The sequence below is a fragment of the Ranitomeya imitator genome, chromosome 5, assembly GCF_032444005.1.
Source record: "Ranitomeya imitator isolate aRanImi1 chromosome 5, aRanImi1.pri, whole genome shotgun sequence".
NCBI lineage: Eukaryota > Metazoa > Chordata > Amphibia > Anura > Dendrobatidae > Ranitomeya > Ranitomeya imitator.
In genome coordinates this window covers 146150649-146166257 of record NC_091286.1, presented here as the reverse complement: position 1 = coordinate 146166257, position 15609 = coordinate 146150649, and the positions used below count along the sequence as shown (strand labels likewise).

The 15609-nt window shown below is 42.1% G+C and overlaps 1 protein-coding gene across 1 annotated transcript in view; it reads right to left on the bottom strand.

Moving 5' to 3' along the window:
* Positions 1–15609, bottom strand: part of ACOXL (acyl-CoA oxidase like) — a 786620-nt gene that overhangs the window by 721046 nt on the left and 49965 nt on the right. The gene's annotated exons all lie outside the window — the stretch shown is intronic.

The following is a 15609-nucleotide window of genomic DNA, read 5'->3' as shown; positions in this document are numbered from 1 at the left end:
CATGCTATTGGTGTTAAAATATTTAATAATCATGATAAAACAAAACAATTCCATATAAAAAGTTTCATTAATTGTAATTCCACCTATGTGGTTTATAAAATTGATTGTACCGCATGTTGTAAATCTTACATAGGGTGCACCACCAGAAAGATAGAACGCCGAATTTATGAACATTTGCGAGATATTTCTGAGTTATCTAGTGGCGATAGAAATATCTCATACAAAGCTAGACATTTTATAGATAGCCATGCCAGGAACACAGCTACTTTTTGTGCGTATGGCATTGAAAGGGTTTCTTCTATGCCTCGGGGAGGTGATTTGCAGCACCGGCATCTTACACGTGAAGCCTTTTGGATTTATTACCTCGGAACTAGACTCCCTGACAGCTTCAACAAACGTAATGAGATAATGTTCCACTATTAATTCTGTTGTTTGCTAACTGGGGATATTTATTTAAAGTTGTTTTTTTATATTATTTATACATTATTTATACATTTCATGTTATTTTGATGTTTGTATTGTGGTTTCTAGAACTGTTTTAGGACCTTTCAGTCACAATTAGCATATATCATGTGATTTGCTTCAGAATTTTGATTGGTGGCATGGGGTTTATATACCTTTTGTGGTTAGTAATGTTTAGAGCTTTGACAAAGATCACTGTGTTGATCGAAACGCGTCGCTCTTTCATCTGTCTGATGTTTTGTATCCCGGAATCCTCAATGGAATTTTAAAGATATTTTTGAATAAACAAATTTGGTAATTTTATCCCAGGAGCTGGAGGTGAACTTTTTTCTTCAAGTAATAAAAATGCCTTAAAATAAAGTCAAAAGTTTACAGACATTTCATTAGTATTTTGCACCAGTGCCTTTAAACTGAATGACTTGCGTCAATCATTTGTGATATTCTTCCAGAAGCTTCTCACAATACTTAGTCGGAATTTGGGCCCATTCCTCCTGACAAAACTGGTGTAACTGATCCAGGTGTGTAAGCTGCCTTTCCAAGTAAAAGAGAAAAATGTTCCAGCTTCTTGATAAAATGTAAAACTTTAATCCATCATATAAAATAGTAGAAGACACACTCCTGGGACAATGTCATATCACAAGTGAAGAAAGCTACACGTTTCGACCATACGGTCTTTGTCACAGCTGTGACAATTTTCGGGCCAGCAGGTAGTACTTAAAAGTGTCATTCACCCACTTGCTGGCCAATCAATCATTCTTTTTCCAAGATGGCATCATTTTTCTCACAGGAGGAAAGTATCCTACTTATGTAGAGGATTGGATATCTCTCCCCATTTATTTCCTGTGACAACACAACTCCCAAACCAACTTCTGAAGTGTCTGGACCACAAACTCCTTTGTGAAGTCAGATGCAAACAAGGCTGGCTGTTTACACAGGGCTTGATTCAACTCCTGGAAAGCAGTTTCCGCTACGGAAGTCCACTTGGCCATCGATGACTTTGTGCCTTTAAGGAGATCGTTCAAGAATGTGGCTCATAACGAAAATCTTGATGAACAGCCAATAGTATCCCACAATTCCTAGAAACGCTCTAACCTGTCTGTTGGAGACTAGTTGAGGCCAGTTTTGGATCGCCTCAACCTTGTTCTCCTGTGGCTTTATTTCACCTCTACTGACAATATAGACTAGGTTTTGGCCTCCTCCTTTCCCATAGGGCATTTCTTTGGGTTTGCAGTAAACCTCACCTTCGGTTCAGTACAGCCTGGACCTTCTGCAGATGATTTTCCTAATCCTTGCTGAAGATCACAATATTGTCTAGGTAAGCTGTGGTGTGATCCGTCATTCTCCATTTGGGTTTGACACAAGAACAATGTTACTGGACTAGCCACTCTTGGACTCTTCGATGACACCCAGGCTCCATATCCTTCTTACCTCTTTTCAAAAATCACATTGTGGCGGGATTGAGGGATTCAATATGGCTTACCTGCATTTGCGGGTCCATCAGAACTTTGTGCTCCACGGTCTCAGTACATCCTGACAACTCTGAAAACAGGTCTCTGTTTTGCTTGAGCAGTTCTCGGCACTGTTGTTTCTGAGCTGGTGATAGTGTCTCTGCCACCTCAAAATTGGCTAGAGGGTTAGCCCCCCAAGACAGGGAGCTTCCCCCGGCTCTCAGTTTAAAGTCCTGGACTCAACCCTAGGGTGGAGATATGGTGAAAAGCTGTGGCGTCCAACTGTTCAGTTTTTCATAATTGACACGGTCATGCCTGATTAACCCCTCTCAGCACATAATATGTTGGAGCAAATCTTCCAGGCTTATATCACTGAAGCTAATGACCTCAGTAAAACATATCTCCCCCCAGCACATTAGCAGTGACCCTTTTACATATCCCCCCTCTCTGCCCTAAGCTGGGTGACTTGGAACTTTCAGTCACTAGACCGGGAAGCCCCGACATGGAATCTGCATTAGCATGTTGCTTCCCTGGCCTATGCTCCACATGGAAGATTATGTCCTGGAGTGTCATTTTTCTCACAAGAGGAAAGTATCCTGCCTAGGTAAAGGATCGGATGTTCCTCCCCATTTATTTCCCGTGACAACATGGCTCACAAGCTGACTTCTGAAGCGTCTGTCTGGACTCCTTTGTCAAGTCCAATGAAATCAGACTATTATATTATAATATATATATATATATATATATATATATATATATATATATATATATATATACACACACTTTTCAGCATGCTTTGTACTGAAGGAGTTAAGCGACCTGTTATGGAGGATGGGGTTTCTAGGTGAGTAGGTAATAGATGGGCCGGATGCCTACTCATCATATCTCCACCTCAAGGGTGTGGCTGGGGAAATAAATGTCCAGCCAGTTTTTTCTTCTCTGGCTGTGTTTGTGTTGTGTGGACCGTTCCAGGAACACGTGTAGCAGTGGTGGACAAATCGTATGTCCTGGGTTAAGGAAGCTACGGAGATGGAACAGCGGTTGAACAAAATGGATGAGCTACTCCAGCAACCTGATCCTGAGTGAGCAGCAACAACACAAGGTACAGTAGGAGACTAATAAACTCCTACCTAATACAACAGCTGCAACAACAGCAAAGGCAGATGGAACTCCTGGCGGGTGATGTCCGCAGCAGAGAAACCGCCCCTCCCGCACGTCAAGGTGATGACTCGTGTATCTGGAAAGCGGTAAGACGAGCCATGCAAAAGATGACCCCAGGGGATGATAGAGGCAATTTTGACTGTTTTTAAATCGGTTGCAGAGCGGGAGAGGCTGCCCCCGGAGCAGTGGGCGGAGGTGCTGCCCCCAATCTGACAGGTGAACCAAAGAAAGTTGTTTTTTTTTTACATGGCCTTGCTGGATGCCCGGGAATATGCGAAGTTGAAAATGGAGATATTTTCATGCTCAGGGGTCACTATGTCTGTCAGAGCCCAAACTGTTGATCACCTGTTTGTCACTGTTGTGGTGACAAACCTCCCCGCCCACAAATGCTTGACTTGTTGCATTTGGTACATAAATGGTTGCAGCCAGAGTCCTCCACTCCAGCCCAGATGGTAGAGTGGGTGGATGACCTGGTGAGCCTGTTAGAAAGGGGAGTCCGGGGTCCTAAGGAGCAGGTGAAGGCTACCAAAGGCTGCTGGTAAAGACCTGATCTGCTGGCAGTGTCACACAGTGTCCTGGACACATAGCGGCCCATTGTCCTATGTCTGCCGAGCAGATGGATTATAGCCTAGGCAGGCGCTGCTCATATTATGCCCTACCCAGCCTGCAGTGTGAACTATCAGCCCATAGAGGAGCCGCAGTCATGCCCCGTGACCATACACGGAGTACTGGTATCAGGACTCTTAGACTCCGGAAGTTTGCTGACCCTGATAAGGGCCACAAATTCCGACTAGTTGTACTAGCTGGTGATGAGGACGAAATGGTGACCAGGGAGGCCGAGGTTCCAAAGCTGGGGGTTTCTGGTAAAATGTTGGGACTGCTCAAATGCGGGATCTTACCCTAAAAGGGTCATTTGAAAATGTGCAAATGGGTCTGTGATTGATGGGGTTGCTCTAGATCTGGGGCAGACACCAGGTACCCACACTATGCAGTCAATAGCGAATTGTTTTATCGAGTGACTACACTGAGGGGAGGTGAAATAGTGGAGCAGCTGTTGGTTCTAGGGCCATACCAGGCAGAGGGTTCAAGACAGGGCCCATTCACAGGTTTTAGGGGGGCATCTGGGGGTGGAGAAAACACAGGAGAGAATATTGCAGAGGTTCCAGTGGCCGGGATTTTAATCGGGAAGTCCTGAATTATTGTAGGTCCTGCTCCACCTGCCAGATAAGAGCTCTCTTTGCACTTCCCAAGTCCTCTAGTCCCATTACCGGTAATAGAGATCCCGTTTGAGCGAATTGCCATAGACCTAGTAGGTCCTTTAGTTAAGTCTGCACAAGGGCACCAACATATCCTAGTGGTCATGGACTATGTGACCTGGTACCCGGAAGTGATACCCCTAAGGAACTCTTCGGCTACGAGTATCGCCCGGGAACTTGTCCATGTTTTTGCTGGGACAGGCCTACCGAAGGAGATTCTGACAGACCAGGGAACCACCTTCATGAGCAAGGTAATGAAAGAACTCTTTAGGGTCCTCCAGATGGCCCAGCTGCGAACCTCAGGGTACCATCCACAGACCGACAGCCTAGTAGAGCGCTTCAATAAAACCTTGAAAGCCATGCTCAAAAAGGTCATTGAGAAAGACGGTTGAGACAGGGACAACCTGCTTCCATTTTTGCTCTTCTCCATCAGAGGAGTTTCCCAGGTCTCTACTGGCTTCTTGCCATTCGAGCTGCTATATAGTCGACATCCGCGAGAACTCCTGGACTTTGCCAAGGAAATGCGGGAAGCTGAGGTCACACCACACCAAAGGATCAAAGAGCATGTCGCCCAGCTGCAGGAGAGAATGGTAAAAATGATGCCTATGGTGAAGGAGCATCTTCTCCAGGCACAGGAGGCACAGGCAAGTGTGTATAACTGATCAGCGAGGCGGAGGCAGTTCCAGCCAGGGGACCGCGTGCTAGTCCTTATCTCCACAGTGGAGAGCAAGTTCCTAGCCAAGTGGCAAGGCCCATTTGACGTGGTTAAAAAACTGAGCAAAGTTAATTACAAGGTACACCAGCCAGGGTGAAGAAAGCCACACCAGGTCTATCATGTTAACTTACTCAAACCCTAGCGAGACCAAGAATTGCTGGACACCCCTTGTCTGGAAGCCAATCCCAAAATCACCATTGCAGACACTGATGCCGGCCCAAAGGCAACAGTGTCGGGAGCTGTTAAGCTGAATCGGGACATATTCTCAAGAGTTGCTGAGGCATACGCAGGAGGTCGATATGACATGTTGACGGAACCACACGTAAGGGTGAACTTCAAGCCCTATAGAATTCCAGAAGCATGGAGAGAGGTGATATCCAATGAGGTGAAGAGGATGGTAGACCTTGGGGTGATTGAGTCAAAAACTGGATGGTCGAATCTCATCATCCACATACCAAAGACTGATGGTGAGTGGCGGCTTTGTAATGACTACCGCAAGCTGAATGAAGTCTCTAGTTTTGATGTTTACCTGATGCCTTGTGTGGACGAACTCATTGAGGGACTTGGACCCACGAGGTACATTACATTCTGGCTTGGCACAAGAAGTATGCGATAGCATACCTCGATGACATAGTGATCTTTAGCCATGACTGGGCTAGCCATCTGCCAAAAGGTACAGGTGGTTCTGGATGCTTTAAGAAATGCAGGGTTCACTATAAATCCAAAAAAAATGTGCCATATGGAAGGAAGCAGGGGAAAAAAAGAGGAGTCTCCAGCAATTTAAGGCTCAATTCCAAAATCAATTGAGCCTTTAATCCAATTGAAATCATACAACCATTGTGGGTCACTGAAGAGATAGTTCACACAGATGTTGGTTTCATCTGTGTGAACTCTCTCTTCAGTGACCCACACTGGTTGTATGATTTTAATTGGATTAATTAAAAGTTACATTTTTTTACCTTACCATTGAAGTTGAGAATTTCATCTCTAGAGACTTTTTTTTTCCTGCCTCATTGACTACGTACGAGACTGGGACAGCTCCACGTGGATAATCTTCACAAACAAGGTGAATCGCATAATTGGTAAGCTTACTTTCCCTTTTCCCTCTTGCTATCTTTTATAGGGAAGGAAGAGGCCAAGTACATACATAAGTAACAAAAAAACACCTAGGAGTATAAAGAGCAGCAAATATGCACAACTCAAAATGCTATATTAAATAACAACAAAGAAAATGGAGTATAGGTGCCATAAAAAATTTTTTTTATTAAATATATAATATATAAAGATTAAAAAACAAGTTAGCTTAAATACTCACAAAGGCTGCAATACCAAATATGATGGATGGGAAAAAGTGCATAATGTACAACTTGGTGTTTACTTGGAATAAATCTAATGTGCAAAATAGATCCTGAGCGAAACCATGCCATTATCAGCTTAAGTGCCTCAGGTATAAGGTGCTGTTCCAATGTGCGCATATAGAATATATACCTGATGCAGTGTAACTGATAGTAGCATGATTCCACTCAAGATCTATTTTACACATTAGATTTATTCCAGGTAAACACCAAGTTGTATATTAAGCAGTGTTTTCCATCCATCATATTTGTAATTGCAGCCTTTGTGATTATTTAAGCTAACTTGTTTTTAACCAATGACCGCCAATACGTCTTTTAACTGACCTGAGATACAAGAGCCTATCATCCATACAGGTGACAATCCAGCAGCTGTCGGCAGTACACTATAGCTGACAACTTGCTGCATCAGCCATGATCAGTGTTTGCACGATTCAAATCTGTTTAACCCCTTAGATGCTGCTGCTGTCAATAGTGACAACATCATGTAAATCGGTGACCTCAGATCATGATCGGGTGGTCCTAATGTTTGCCATAGCAATTCATGACCAAATAGAGGCCTTAGACGAGTCTGACGGTTGTTGTAACCTGTTCAGAAGTTAGCAGCATTTAGGTGGTAAAAATAGACATTGTCATTTCTGTAATGCCACTTTGCATTAATTCCTGAACATCACCTGAATGGTTAATAAACTACCTGACAGCAGTTTTCAATATGTCAGTGGGTGAGGTTTTTAAAATGGTATAACTTTTGGAAGTTTCCCAATATATGGGAACCCTAAAGTAACTTGAAACATGGAAAGGTCCCTAAAAAAATAAATTTTGTAAATTTCCTTGAAAAAATGAAAACTTAGTGCTACATTTTTAAACCTCCAAAAATGCTAACAAAATAAAAACATTTTACAAATGGTGCTGATGCAAAACAGACATGTGGGAAAAGTTATTTATTAATGTTTTGCTGTGGTATGACTATCTGGATTAAAGGGATAATCATTGAAAGTCTCAAAATTGCAAATTTTTTTACATTTTTCTCAAATTTCTGATTTTTTTAAATAAATAAACAAAACATATCGACCTTAATTTATCATTACCATAAAGTATCATGTGTCACGAAAAAACAATCTCAAAATCACTGGAATTTGTACAAGCGATTCAGAGTTATTACCACATAAAGTAACACTGGTCAGATTTTAAAAAATTGGCTCTGTCACTAAGTCTACTATATTTAAGAAAATGTATTTTTCTCTAGTCACCATCATCTTCAGAAAATCCGGGAAGATCGGGTCCCACCCATCCTGATGGCTCCAGTGTGGCCAAAGAGAAGTTGGTTCAACCTCATTGTAGAGCTGCATATAGACGGTCCAGTTCACCTACCACAGGAGGCCAACCTTCTTGTTCACGGACCCCTTCTGCTTCCCGAACCTCAAATATTGGATCTAGCTGCCTGGTTACTGAGGCCCAGGTGCTGAGAGCTAGAGGGCTTTCAGACACGGTAATTGCTACCCTACAGAGATCTAGGAAGACAGTTACGAATGCTATAATAAGGTATGGAAGAAGTTTTCATCCTTCTGTCACCCAAACCTACCTGATCCGTTCCATCCTAATATTCCAAAGGTGTTAGGACTTCTTACAAAAAGGGCTAGACATTGGACTTCGGTTTAGTACTCTGAAGGTTCAGGTTTCTGCCCTAAGCTCTATGTTCGATCAAGATTTGGCCAACCACCGTTGGATTAAATGATTCATATCTTCAATCCACAGATCACATCCCAGAAGGCAGACTGTTGTCCCTCCTTAGGACTTAAATATCGTCCTCAAAGGGCTTACACAACCTCCGTTTGAACCCTTATCTTCCTGCACTCCTCAATTTCTGGCATACAAAGCTGCCTTTCTTTTCGCCATCACCACGGCAAGACTTGTAAGAGAATTACAAGCCCTTTTAGTAAGAGAGCCTTATCTAATAATAAGAGATGACTCTATAGTCCTTCATCTTGATCAATACTTCCTCCCTAAGGTTGTGTCCGATTTTCCACCAGTCTCAAGAGATCATCCTTCCCTCCTTCTGCCAGTATCCAGGCAATCCAAGAGAGGAAGAATTCCATACACTTGATGTTCGATGTACCATCCTATTCTACCTAGAACAAACCAATCCTTGGAGAATTGAACAGAACCTGTTTGCACATTCATCGAGTCGGAATAAAGGGAAGGTGGTGTCCAAAAGCACCATCTCGAATTGGATTAAAAAAGCCATATCTGAAACGTACCTAGCCCAGGACATGACACCCCTGACCGGGGTCAGGGCCCACTGTACAAGATCCACATCAGTCTCCTGGGCTGAAAGAGCAGACACTTCCACCGAGCAAATCTGCAGAGCTGCAACATGGTCTTCACTACATACCTTCACAAAACACTATTGGTTGGACTTATTGTCCAACAGGGATCTAGTCTTTGGCAGGAAAGTACTCCAGGCCGTGGTCCCCACTTAGTGCTGAATTAGTTGGTATTCCTCCTATGCTGTCGTGGAAGGTGACTAGAGAAAATAGATTTAGGCTTACCGGTAATTCGGTTTCTAAGAACCTTCCATGACAGCACTAATTCCCTCCCTATGTTCCTTAGAGTATTCCGGGGACCCTAAAGGTAACCGATTCTCTGGTGTTTGTTTTAAGTCACTGGAGAGTTGGAGGTGGGAGGGGCTTTTAACCTATTGTGCTTCCTACCCCCATTAGGGTGTGGAGACAACCTCCTATGCTGCCGTGGAAAGTTCCTAGAAACCGAATTACCGGTAAGTCTAATTCTATTTTTATGGAACATATACTCCATTTTCTTTGTTATTCAAGTATGTACCTAGGCTATGTCATCGGGAGAGGCAAAATTAAGCCGCAAATCAACAGGATCGAGACAATTCAAGAGTGGCCGCAACCGATTTCCAAGAAGCAAGTGAGGGTGTTTCTTGGAATTGTGGGGTACTATCGGAGATTCATTCTGAATTTTGCTCTAATTTCCGAGCCATTGACAGATCTTCTTAAAGTCACCAAATCGACGATAGTTAAATGGTCTGATAACACAGAGATTGCGTTCCATGAACTGAAGAGAACTCTGTGTAAACATTCTGTTCTAGTAGCACCAGTGGTCCAGTCGGATGCGTCAGAAGTTGGCTTGGGAGCCGTGCTGTCTCAAGCAATAAATGGAGAACATCCCAGCCTGTATTTGAGCCGGAAGCTCTCGTTATGCAAGAAGAACTACGCCATAGTTGGGAAGGAGGGTCCAGCCATAAAATAGGCCGTGGATACATTGAGGTATTATCTATTAGGCCAGAGGTTCAAACTTGTGTTCGATCAAGCCCCTCTAAGATGGTTAAGGGAGAAAAAGGGTAAGAACACCCGGATGACTAGGTTGTTTTTAGACCTCCAGGATTTCAAGTTCCCTCTCCAGAATTCCCTGTTTGGTGTCTGAAGGTGCCAAAGCAGACGGGGAAGGGGGGGTGAATATGTGACAGGGTCACTAGCACTGTGAGGGGAGACGTGTCACGGAAATTGCTTTCTTTCGTTATCTAGAAACCCATAAGTTTATTTTCAGCATGCTATGAGCTGAAGGAGTTAAGAAGCCATGTTATGGGCGGGTTGCTACACAAATTATTCGTATGGTATCCAATTTTTTTTCACACACATTCATAAACTTGAATGGATAAGTCCCATCTAAAACTTTTAAGAGAAAAACCTGTCATCTGAACAGCCCAATTGAATTACATTGATCAGTACGCAGTTTTTATTTTTACTTGGACAGCACACGTCCATATAATATGCTGGTCTGACCCAGTCCATAAATTCTACTAACTCCACTACCACGACAAGAGAGGACCACTCCTTTTTACTGCCTAAAGCAGTGTTCCCCAAGTCCGGTCCTCAAGAGCCACCAACAGGTCATGTTTTCAGGATTTCCTTAGTATTGCACAGGCGATAATTGCATCACCTGGACAGGCAAGCATTCAGTGACCTGTGCATTACTAAGGAAATCCTGAAAACTTAACCTGTTGGTGGCTCTTGAGGACCGGACTAGGGGAACACTGGCCTAAAGTCTGCTATTCACTGCAGACGGCACAATGATCTGATGTCATTTGGGCTCCAGTGTCCTCTACATATCGCCTGATGACATGTGGCAGGTCACAGACTTTTAGCAGTCTGTGGCTTACCCGATTAATAGGCAAAGCAGGGAGCCACTAGCTCTGTTATGCTACTGCTTGCAACAGTACTGCTGGAAGTGACACAGGCCCACTGTCATCAATGTGTGCCCCAACTTCCTCATATCTAATTTGGTCACACGCCCATGCTTGATGATAGAAATCAAAAAGTTAAAACCTAGTTAAAACACAATAGTCACTGGAATAGTTTAAATAAGGCCAACTGTACATCGCTCCAAAAATGTGAATAAAACGGCCACCATAACATATTTCAAACTGCAATCTGTACAAGCCATATCAGGATAGGGCTGCAGCCTGAAGAAACTCTGTCTGAGTCATGTCTTAAGTTTCAAAAGAGTGGCATTATGAACAAATGTATGTGATCTCACACAGCCCTGGCGCAATGCTGTGATAAGAAAAAAAATATTGGTTGACCGAATACAAAGTTGTAGCTTCCACAAGATAAACAGAATCAATTTGGGGTTTGCATTTGACTGAGACTTTTGCAGACAAAAATAAACATCACTAGTTTCTGGTCAGGAAAGGCTTTGCCTACTTTAAAAGGGTAGTCCTTGACTAAAATGGCATCTAACTCAATAGTAAAACTAAATTCAAATACATTTTTTAATGTAATTATTAAAATTGTCTAGTTATCCAACTCCTGGAATCCATGCTTAACAACTTTGAATTTTATTACCATTAGACACGGGCATCAGAGCTCTCTGCATTAGTGGCTGGTGATGCGCAGTCCTTTTCCCTGTCTGCATTATGTTGCGCACCATGCACACTGTCTAGGCGAGGCAACCATCAACGCTGACATTTAGGATTTTAAGTTTAAATCCAGACATGCGCAGTATGCAAGCGTGATACGCACATTAGACATCCTGAGAGGTGGAAAACTGGAAACATGATAGAGTCATGACATCGATTGGGGTGGAAAAAAAGATGAAAAGGGGTGTGCAAGTACTTAACATTGCTTTTCAGACTTCTTCAAAGAAAAAGTTATCTTGGCTCTCACACGATCAGTTAAGCTCCTTTATTAAACATCTTTCATCCTTGAACACTATTCATATAGAAAAGACAGATTTAGAGAAGATCCTGTCCCAATCAATCCTTCCCTCTATATGCAATTCTGTACCATACTAAATTCTTCCTGCCCACATCAGCTCAGTTACCTACCTTTCTTAGATAAATTGGATGCAAATTTAGAAGAAACCCCAAGTCCTCAAAGAAAAAAAGGCTTATCCCCTCACATGTTCCATGACTTTAATTATGGAGTTCAACAAAGAAATGAGAAAATTATTTCCTGCTGGTAAAGATGCCCTGTGGTGGTGAATATCTTTGCCCCGTGGCACTGACATTTGCTGGAAATGCCTGTCTGACAGAATCACCACATTAGATATTTGTTGGTTTTGTACGCCAATCAAATCTTTCTGGGTCATCCTAAATCAGATATTTCTATGAGTTAATGGGATTAGAATTACAAATACTCCGAAGAGAAAACTTTTATTATCCCTGGTTCTAAAAAAAAATATTAAAAATGTGTTAAGAGTTTTTTTGGCTGCTGCTCAAGCTGTCATTCCATGTCATTGGAGATCGTTGACTGTTCCAACTATTTCTGTGTGGACTCTAGAGTTGAATGGAATAATGCGGATGGAGAAAATTATAGCTGAAGAGCAAAACAGACAGAAGGCATTTGTTCGCACATGGGCCTACGAGAGATTTTAAGTTATCCTCACCTTGGGAGCTTCTAGTTGGTTACAGGCCATGAGCTGATTTTGCTTTTGGAGATTCTCCACTATTTATGTTCTCTTTCCATGCTCTACTTTTCTCCCTTCACCCCTCTTCCGCCACCCTTCTTTCACAGCATCCCCTTTTTACCACTTGGAGATAATGATTTTGAATATTCACTTGTGTTTATTAAGCATTATTACATTACTCAATAGTAAAGTGAGGTATATTTGAACATGAGGTTAAACAACTATAAGCTCATGGGAGTTTTACGACTGCGGGTTTATGCACGCCACTTACAATGTGCACCTTGCGTATTTGCTCTTTAACATTTTTATTTATTTCTCTAATATTTCAGGTTCTATGATTGTATTTAACGTGTCTTCATGTTTTTGCAAAAAGATGCCTGTTTTTGTAGGTATATCTCCAACAGTAAATATTTTTAAATTACAAAGTTGATTGTATTTACAACTTTCTAATTTTAACCATTGCTGATGTTGGTGACCTTTAATCTAAGGTAATGTATCTATGATTTCATGATGTGCAATTTAGACATCAGGTTTTTTACTTTTCTTTTTTGTACAGAGCAATTTCTTATTTTTAAGCTAAAACTACCACTTAAAGGGATTGTCTGGTCGCAAAAGAAAAAGTCACACATCAATATGTGACAGAAGACTGCCGATGCACACACATCATAATTCCCAGTATTCACTATGAAAGTGCTGGTCACATACCGCCTAGTCTCATCCAGCAGGACTACTCGGTACATGTCCACGAGAATGTAAATCACATAGGTCATGTGACCATCCACTCACACAGAGAATACAGGGGATCACGACAGAGTGCACATCATACACAGAAGATACGGCATTCTGCAATCACAGAGTGGCCTAAGGCTATGTGCAAATGATGCGGATTAACTGCGGATCCGCAGCGTCTTTTTTCTTTGTCTTTTTTTTACACGAAGAAACGCTGCAGATCCACAAAGTGATTTACGTATGCGAATGAATAGGAAAAAAAAATGCTGTGCTATTTGTGCGGAAAAATCCGCATGGAAAACGCAGCTGATAGAAAGAAGGAGCATGTCACTTCTTTTGTGAGGATCTGTAGCGTTTCAGCACCCTTCAATTATAGAAATCCGCAGGGGTAAAAAAACACATGAAATCCTCACAAAATCCACAGAAAATCTGCAACAATAACGCACAAAATTCGCAACAAACAAATCTGCACCTGCGTTTTCTGCCAGGAGATGCAGATTTTGTGCAGAAAATTCTGCACCCAAATCTGCAATGTGTGCACATAGCCTTAGACTTTTCTTTTGAGAAAGAACAACCCTTTGAAGACAAACACACAAATCGTAATTGTTACAAAAAAGACAACACATTTGGCAAACCACCATTTATGAACCCAATCTAACAGAAGCTGAACACTAAAAAAATAACAGTCAGATTTGAAAGCATGACATATTTAACCCCTTTCTGCCATCAGACGTACTATTCCATGTGACCCGGTCCCCAATTCCCATGGTCGGAATAGTGCGTCTAATGCGATCAGCCACGCTCACGGGGGAAGCGTGGCCGATCGCCGCCGGGTGTCAGCTGACTATCACAGTGGCACTCACCTGTCCTTTACAATCCAATGTCCTTATTCAGAAAAACATGTTTAAGACTGGCAGGTCTTTCCAGCACGGCCCCCTGACCAAGCCGATGCGAAACGTGTGTTGGTGCTACTGGCATGTCTCCTTTGCATCTCATGAAGGGTAAGAGTTTATAGTGATATTTGGGGTGGGCTCTCGGGAGTCCTTTTGACTCCAAGCACTGAAATTATATGGAGTCCTGCCACACTTTCCTTCCCCCATGTCACCACTATAACCCATAGGTTTACACATGCACTATGCATTTTCCTACTATGAGGAGGTAAATACCCTATTTTTTATGCAATATTGACATCTTGCTGTTCTCTACCTGATCTCTTCTCTTTTCTATAGAATAACACGCGATCAAAAAGATATATATAAATAAACATTGTACCGCCAAAAACGTCATCTTGTCCGCAAAAAAAGAGCCACCATACAGCATCAGTGAAAAATAAAAGTTATAGCCCTCATAATAAAGCGATGCAAAACTAATTATTTTTTCTATAAAATAGTTTTTATTGTATAAAAGCGCCAAAACATAAAAAAATGATATAAATGAGGTATTGCTGTAATCGTACTGACCCGAAGAATAAAATTGGTTTATCAATTTTAACAAAGGTGGAAGGGTATTAACCCCCCAAAAGAAATTCAAGAATTGCTGGTTTTTGCTCATTCTGCCTAGCAAAAAAATCAGAATAAAAAGCGATAAAAAAAAATGTCATGTGCTCGAAAATTATACCAATAAAAAAGTCAACTCGTCCCGCAAAAAACAAGACCTCACATGACTTTCTGGACCAAAATATGGAAAAAATTATAGCTCTCAGAATGTGGTAACGTAAAAAATATTTTTTGCAATAAAAAAGCATCTTTTAGTGTGTGACAGATGCCAAGCATAAAAACCCGCTAAAAAACCCCACCATAAATAGTAAATCAAACCCCCCATTATCACCGCCTTAGTTATTTATTATTAGTATTTATTTCCATTTTCCCATTAGGGTTAGGGTTGGGGCTAAAGTTAGGGTTAAGGTTGTAGCTAAAGTTAGGGTTGGGGCTAAAGTTGGGGTTAGGGTTTGGATTACATTTACGGTTGGGTTAGGGGTGTGTCAGGGTTAGGGGTATGGTTAGGGTTGGGATTAGGGTTAGGGGTGTGTTGGGGTTGGGATTAGGGTTAGGGGTGTGTTCGGGTTAGGATTAGGGGTGTGTTAGGGCTGGGATTAGGTTTAGGGGTGTGTTGGGGTTAGGGTTGGAGATAGAATTGAGAGGTTTCCACTGTCTAGGCACATCAGGGGCTCTGCAAAAGCAACATGACGTCCGATCTCAATCCATACAATTCTGCGTTGAAAAAGTAAAACGGTGCTCTGTTCCTTCCGAGCTCTGCCGTGCACCCAAACAGTGGTTTACCCCCACATATGGGGTATCAGCGCACTCAGGACAAATTGGACAACAACTTTTGGGGTCCAATTTCTCCTGATACCCATGGGAAAATACAAAACTGGGAGCTAAAAAATTATTTTTGTGGAAAATTTTTTTTTTTTTTTTTATTTCCACAGCTCTGCATTATAAAGTTTAGTGAAACACTTGGGGGTTCAAAGTGATCACCACAATCTAGATAAGTTATTTGGGGGTCTAGTTTCCAATATGGGGTCACTTGTGGGGGGTTTCTACTGTTTAGGTACA